Below are 8,672 nucleotides of genomic sequence, written 5' to 3' on the forward strand. Positions count from 1 at the left end.
CGAATGAAGCAAAGAAAATTGTTTGCCCATTGGAACTTGGAGTATAGAAGATACACGCTTGTATGAATGATTGTGTTTTGTACCATGGTGATTGCAAAGATTTGCGTGCATGTCCCGAATGCAAGCATGCACAATACAAGCACAGGAGAGCAAAGGACAAGTACAAATTGGACGACAAGATCAAGACAGGACTCCCGTTAAAGGTTGTTTGGTACTTGCCTTTAATCCCAAGGTTGAGGTGATTGTTTGCACACCCTAGAGAGGCAAAGAGGTTGTGGTGGCATCATGATGAGCGAATTGCGGATAAGTATATGAGGCACCCGAAAGATGGGCTCAATGGGAATTAATCGACAACAAGTTTGAAGACTTTGCCAAGGATCCTAGAAGTATAAGGCTTGGGGAGTGTACTCACGGGATGAATCCTTTTGGCGATATGAGCACCAATCACAACACATGGCCGATGCTTCTGTGCACATATAACCTAGCTCCTCGGTTGTGTATGAAGAAAAAAAATACATTATGATGTCAATGATTATCCAAGGCCCGAAGCAACCTGGAAATGACATCGACATTTACTTTCAGCTACTGGTGGAAGAACTGCTGACAGTGTGGATAGATGCACCTGCTGTAAAATGTTATGATGCTTAGAAAAAGGAGATTTTTGATCTACATGCGATGCTGGTGCACACCATTCAAGATATGGCGGCATTAGGCAACACATCAGGGCAGAAAACAAAGGGAGATGTAGGGTGTGTCACATGCATGGATAGCACAGCTAGCAGAAGACTTCCCAACTCGCGCAAAACCGTGTATTTGCGTCATCATAGGTTCTTACGAAAAAATCACCCATACCAAAAGAGGAAAGCTGAATTTGATGGTACGGCAGAGGTAGAATTAGGCCCAAGACCCTATGATGGGGAGGTGGTCCACAACATGGCCGAACAAATTAATGTTGTGCTTTGCAAGAATCACGCGAAGACGGTGAAACAAACATCCAAAGGTCAAGTGTTTAGAAGAAATTGGTGTTCTGGAATTTACCTTACTGGGAGATTCTATGTGTACGTCAATGCATCAATGTCATGCACATAGAGAAGAACGCATGTGAAAGCATCTTTGGTACTCTGCTCAAGATTAAAGGTAAAAGAAAGGATGGTGAGGGTTCACGGCTCGATATGCTTGCTGATCAATCAAAAGGCAAGAGTGAAGCAGAAGATGATGACAAATTCATCAAAGCTCTCCAGAGTTACAATTTCAGTACCAAAGAAGCAACACAGTTCTTCACCTATTTGTTGTCATTTAAGACACCCTCTTCCTACTCCGCAAACATCAGAAGTCTTGTGGATGTGAGCTCAGGTAAAATGAAGTTGGGAAACATGAAGTCACATGATTGCCACGTAATGTTGACACAAATCCTCCCGGTGGCCATCAGGAATCTGTTGGACAAAGATATAAGGAACACACTCATTGAGCTCTGTGATTTCTTCAACCAACTATGGCGGAAAGTTGTAGATCCTGAAGAGATGGATCATATGCAAGATGATATTGCAAGAATATTGTGCAACCTAGAGATGTTTTTCCCGCTGTCATTCTTTGATTTCATCGTCCATCTCACTGTGCACCTTGTTGACGAGATAAAGTATTGTGGTCCGGTGTTTCTTCCCAACATGTATCCCTTTGAGCGGTTCATGGGAATACTGAAGCGCTTTTGTTGGTACTGAGACCATCCAGAGGCAAGCATCCTACAAGGTTATACCACAGAGGAGGTAGTTGAGTTCTGCACCGAATACATGAAACAACGACCTACAGGTTTGCCCCTCTCTCGCCACGAGGGAAGGCTGAAAGGTAAGATGGTCCTTGTTGGCACGCAATTGGCTGCACCCGGAGAATTGGCAGAGAAAGCCCATTTGACGGTACTGCTTAACATCCCAGTTCTCACCGCTTACACTGAAGAACACTTGGCGGAGATATGCCAAAGCTTCTTACAAATGGTGCCTTCATCAGATGTGGAGATGAAGGAGCACACTAAGAACTATGCCGAATGGCTGGAGAAGTGTTTGGCACAAGGATCCATCAATGACATTGCTACTTGGTTGGCACAAAAGCCGTCACCTATGGTGTTGACGTACCAAGCATATGACATAAATGGATACACGTTCTACATTGATGAATGTGATGAGAAGACCTCATATCAGAACAGATCTGTTCGAATAGAATGTATGATTGTAGATGAAGCTGATAAAAGGGTATACTATGGAACCATCAAAGAGATTTGGGAGCTTGACTATGTGAAAGTCAAGGTGGCATTATTTAGGTGCTCATGGATCCCTCTTGGTGAAGTAAAGGTTGATGATTACAGGAAGACCTATGTTAACAGGACAACGATGGCATATCACGCGGACCAGTTCATTCTTGCCAACGACGCTACACAGATTTTCTTTGCGGAAGTCCCTTTGCATAAGAACGACCATGTAGTGATGCATGGGAAGAGGAGGGTACTGGGTGTCGATGATGTTGCCGATGAGGACGAGTATGATGAATTTGATGAGTTGCCAGCCAAGGGATCATGCAACCCTATAATGGAGAAGCATAAAATCATCAAAAAAACAAGTTCATTCGGGGTAAACTTAATGATCCCAGTTCCCCCATGTACATGGGCATTAAGCCGTAAGACTAGTCTTTATGCCTACCTTGCAACTTAATTCGTTCAATTTAGAACTGTCGCGTGTAATGAATTTGTGAGTTATGCCCGGTTTTCTGTTGATGTAAGAACTGTTAATATGTTGACCTTGATATGCTGTCAGCTCAGGAAATGAATATGAACTGTTTTTTGTTATTATTATTATTATATCATAGAGGTAGCACACTCAATTGATCTCACTATAGTACGTGTGAACAAAAATATGTATGTTATCTGGATTGAGAATAGCACACGGTTCGTTGATGAAAGTTGTGTGCCGACAAAACCCCGCCCACAATCTGAGTCGTGCGTTCTGATTGGGCAGAATCCAAACCCCACGGATCGTACGTCTGCACCGTTGGATGCTCCCAGATTGAACGACGATCCTCATCCCTTTCGACAGTACATGCAGTTCCGGTTGTAATTTTATTTTTATGCACAAAATGCACATTAAACTCAACAAAATGTCTTAAATATAGCTAATGATACCCGAAATGCGCCAGAAAATAAAATCCGTGGTATAATGGTGATTGCGTCCGTGGAAATATTTATGAGGCCAAACGATGAAGTCAACGGCCACAGGAGTTTGAATTAACACGTCTCCTTTGGGAAACCATGATCCTTCATGTGAGATGCTCCGGTTTGGAAGGAACGATTGTCAAAACTTGTGCCAAACTTTACCATTTTTTCCACGGGGTCGTGATAGCACGCCACAGGCACACATCAATTTTGATGAGATGTCTGAACTACATCTGAATTTCCTATAATGAAAATATCAACTAGGCCTATGCCAGTGGCTGCACCTTGCGGCCAAAATATTTGAAACTTCTCCCTGCTTCTCGAACAAATGGATGAAAACTCACAAAGCGACGCACAAATGATCTATACACCTTCTTTGCTAGGCTGGTCGTAATGGGATATCATAGCTAGTATCATGCCAACTAGGCAATTTTGATGAGCTGTCATAGACTTAAATGAAGAAAGAGAGGGTGAAGTATCATATCATGAAACCGTGTGACATAATAAATGTTATATATGCTACTATGTGTCATGCATGATACTAGTATATGATCGATAATCCCTCCGTCCGGGCTTATTAGGCCTAAAGACAACTTCTCTTAGACGAAGACACATAGTAATTTGCTCACATTAATTATTCCATTCCACTCCCAATGCACTCTCTCACATGCATGCAACCAATGAAAAAGCATGCTTGAAGTGTATTAATTTTCCAACCATGGCACCAACAACAATGGCAACAAATGAAATGGTTGCATGCATGCACCTTTCCAAAGCAGGGCCTTATAAAAAGGAACATGCATGCTTGTGTTGCTGAGAGGCCTAATAAACCCGGACGGAGGGAGTACTAGCTAGCTACCTCTGTAATGCGCGCATAGTATCATAAGTTAGACTACGTATACCCACAGTGGGAGTAACATAGGTAGTAACATCACACATATTAAGATAAAATAGATGATGTGGCAAGCAATAAATCAAGAAAGAGAGGCAGTAACATAGCTAGTTACTAATTAATTCTAGCCACAGTGCATAGTAGCATACACTAGTAACATACACATATCCCTAGACTATGTTACTACCTTCATAGTGGGTAGTAACATAAGTGTGGTGTCATGCAAAGCTTCATTTATTTAGGTTATAGACTCATAGTGCATTGAGACATGTGATGTTACGGTAACTAGCTAAGTTACTCAAACTACCTCTCCTCATTAACTCATTGCCACATAAGCATATTTGCTTAGTTGGACTTGATGTTACTGCTGAACTTACTCCCATTGTGGCTAGTCTAATAGTATGAGTAACATCACACATATCAAGGCAAGATGAGTCTATAGCTTAATAAATGAAGTGTTGCGCATGTTACCACACATATGTTACTCCCCACTATAAAGGTAGTAACATGGGCATGTTACACTACCCATTGTGGCTAGTCTTAGTATCTTAGGTTGTCTTATTAATTGCGATGCATGACACAAAGTAGTACACCATGTAATATGTGATACAGTATATCATGATATGATACCCGGCCCACACCCTCTCTTTCCTCATTTAACTGTGTGCCACACCATCCAAAAAGTCTAGTTGGCATGCATATGATGCAGCTTGATACTCCCATTACGACCGACCTTATTAGGCTGGCCATAGTGGGGGTATCATAGCCGGTATCATGCACTTGAGAATAGCCAATATGATGATGTGTGGCAAAGAAGCAGTAACATAGATACTGTAACATATATAATATAAATGTTATACTACTTTGTGTCATGCACATGGCCATAAATACGATCATCTATGGTATATATATACTAGCTCTCTGATACTATATATATGCACTATAAGAAGGTACGTATGTAGTATCATACACTATATAGTACCATATGCATGATACTATAGTATATATGATACTTCCCTACTATACAATGGCTGGCCATAGTGGTGGTATATATATATATATATATATATATATATATATATATATATCATAGCTGCACTCAAAAATTGGAAAGTATGCTGATGTGGCAAAGAATTAAATATAGTGAGGGTTAGAACGTTAGAGTAACATATAGGTAGACACCGTATCATGTTAAATGCGATACTAATTTGTGTCATGCATGGCAATAAATATAATTTATGATACTATATATATACTCTATGTATTATACTATGCGCTATAATTGAAGGTAGTAGCGTCATACACTATAGCTAGTATAGTATATATAGAAATTAAACGAGATATCTTTTCTTTTTGCATATATTCAAAGTTTGAGATTGCTAGCGAGGCCTGCCGCCTCATAAAATGTACCCAAAAAATCGAAACATAGGGTACAATCGTGATTTCTTACCGTGGGAAAAAAATTTGGTGGCGAAAGAATGAACTCATGTTTTCATTCAAACAAAAAAATGTTGTTACTTAATGTAAATGTTATCAAATAGCACACAGTTCACTCAAGAAAGCCGTGTGTCCACTAAACCATGGCCGATGCCCCCCCTGCCATGCGCATGATCTGAGTCGTGCGTTCTGATTGGCCAGAATCCAAACCCCATAGATTGTATGTCTGCACTGTTGGATGCTCCTAGATCGAACGGTGATCCTGATCCCTTTCGACAGCAGATGCAGTTCCGGTTGTGAATTTTTTATGCGGCTCCTCCTCCTCCGACAACTCATTCACCACCCGGATACCCTGTTAGTTAATGTAAATATTTTCAAATAGCACATGGTTTACTCATGAAAGCCATGTGCCTACCAAACCGTGGCTGATCCCCCCCTTGCTGCGCGCGTGATCTGAGTCGTGCGTTCTGATTGACCAGAAACCAAACCCCATGGATCATATGTCTGCAACATTTGGGTGCTCTTAGATCAAACGGCAATCCTCATCCCTTTTGACAGGAAATGCAGTCCGCCTAGGAATTGATTTATATGCCAAAATGCATGGTAAATGCCAAAAAATGTCTTACATATAGCACACGAGACCTAAAATGCGCCAGCAAATCAAGCCAGTGGTATAATGGTGATTGCTTAACGTGGGAAAAAATTAGAGGTGAAACGATGAACTCATGTCTTCATTTCAAACAATTTTTTTCTCTTTGTGCACATGAGCGCTTAAAGGCAACAGTTTTCATAGGCCTTTCCGCACGGTGACCGGGGATATTTTCCACCCTTTTCACCTAGGCCACCAACACCCCCCACGGCCCGCCCGCGTTTCACTCAACTAGTCCACCCAATCTCCGTCGCCAGCTCCCCCTCCCCCAGATCCACATCAGAACCCTCTCCGGCACCGGCGTGCTCACCCCAGCCGTGTGCCCGCTCTCCAGCGTTAAGCCTACCTCCACTGTTGTTCCCAACACGTGCTTCCCGTGCCTCGCTGTCTTCATTTGTTCGCCAGCCACCTTCGAGCATATCAATGTTGTAATCCTCGCCTCTCCCGTGGTCCGGCCGGATTTGCATTAAGAAGCCTGTTACTTACTGCTCTCCATCACGGTGAGGCATATTTCCTTGCAATCCCTATTGCTATTTCATTCCGTATGTTCCCAAATTGGCTATAAAATAATGGAGAACGTATATATGTTAATTGTCTACCTTCCTGACTAGTACATATAAGTAGTATTTATTCCAATAAGTTACTGCCAATTTACTGATCGCGGGCACCCGAATCACACAAACTTAACAAATTAGCCATACATTTTCTAAATTATTGCATGACATGTTTAGAAAGCTTGATACCAAGTTGTTAGTTTTATGGTTATCCTCCTTTCCTGAGTTTCGCATGTGTTCTCTGTAGGTGTTGAATAGGAGCGACAACACTCATGCTTCATGCGATGTATGTTCATCTGATTTTGACAACCTTATGTCTTCAGAAGATGGTGAGGGATCAAGTAATCTTGAACGGGGTAGAGCTATAGCAATTATCCTTCCGGTCAGGACACAGTGGTACGCTCCAAGGAAGCCCACACACCAGCCTAAAGGTGTATATGAAGTAACTGAGATCGATATAAAGTCTTGGGCTCCAACTAAACCAGATAAAGCACGCACGAGGTTCAGGAGTGTGTGTGGATTTGTTGGCAGGGAAAGGCTTAAGATAAATCTGCCGGGGTTTCAGAAGGCTGACACAGAAACATGGCGACAAATAGTCCGGGAGATCATGTATCACTTCAATATTCCAGAGCAGTGGAGAATGCAGGTGGAACACGCTCCACTGAAGAAGGCTAGGGATGCTTGGAGAATCTGGAAGCACGTGTTGTACAAGAAGTACTTGAGTGAAGCCAAGGACCCAATCCCCGCATACCCCAAAATTATGAAGGCAGACTGGGTAGAATTCAAAAGGGTCAGGGCAACTAAAGAGTTTACCGAGAAGAGTTTCAAGCAATCGGAACTTCAAAAGAAGAACACACACCCCCACCATATGGGTGCTGCAGGATAGTATGACATGAAACCGATATGGGACCAGGAGGACAAAAAGCAGTAGCGGCGGGTGGGGAACCGCCCTTTAGTGAAATCAGGGGCGAATGTGCCAGAGACTACTTGCGGACATGCGCAATGAGGCGTGATGATGGAACTTATTACTTTAAAAACTCACATGATGAAAAATTGTATCAAGTGATGGTAGAGGCTTCCAAGATCCCCGAAAGGTTCTATAGGAACTCAGGGCCATGTGACATTCTGTCCATTGCTCTGGAAACAAAAGAGCCCCTTGGCCGTGCAAGGGGTATAGGTGTTAATGTTCCGCACAAGAGGGCTTTCACACTCAGCAAAGAAGAGAGGCTCAGCATGAAAAAAGCGAAGAGTGAAATGAAGAAGAATGAATTGTATGAAAGGTTGAGGAAGGAAATGTATCCGACTGTTCGAAAGGATCTTGAGGAGTCAATGATGATTGGGAAGACTGTAACACTGACAGATAGCCAGCAGATGGGAGGGGAGGCGGGCATGGAGGATGCTGCTTATTGCGCGACAACACAACACAACAGTAGTTGTGCATCAGCTAACCCCAGTGACACTGACACTGTAGCTGCTCATGATGATGCTATATCCGATCTATCTGGAAGACTGAAGGGCGTGCTTACACATTATGAAGGTACCCTTAAAATGTGCAACAGCCTGGGTTTGCCCACCCTTCTTGGAAGAGGGCCTCTTGTTGGACAATGTGCCATTGAAGCCGGGCTGTGTGAAGTGCTACGTGACTGAAGTAACGCCTGGATTCAATGAATTTGCCCTCAAGAATGTCCTAGGATACCTTCATTAGCAAAGGACCTTGGGAGAAACACTGTTACATCACATCTAGTGGCCACGAAAGGAAATAGAGTTCATCGATGAGATCCCTGAAGCCCCGCCAAGAGCAACCAATGTCGCCCCTCAACCAGTGATGCTCTCCTTGCCACAGCAGCTGTTGCGGGCTTCCCCCAAAGAACCTAATACTCGTAATCCGACGGTTGATGCATCAACCTGTGATCAGCCGACCCGACTTTGTGGCATACAGGCCAT

The sequence above is a fragment of the Triticum dicoccoides genome, chromosome 5B (genome assembly GCF_002162155.2).
Source record: "Triticum dicoccoides isolate Atlit2015 ecotype Zavitan chromosome 5B, WEW_v2.0, whole genome shotgun sequence".
In the NCBI taxonomy this organism is placed as follows: Eukaryota; Viridiplantae; Streptophyta; class Magnoliopsida; order Poales; family Poaceae; genus Triticum; species Triticum dicoccoides.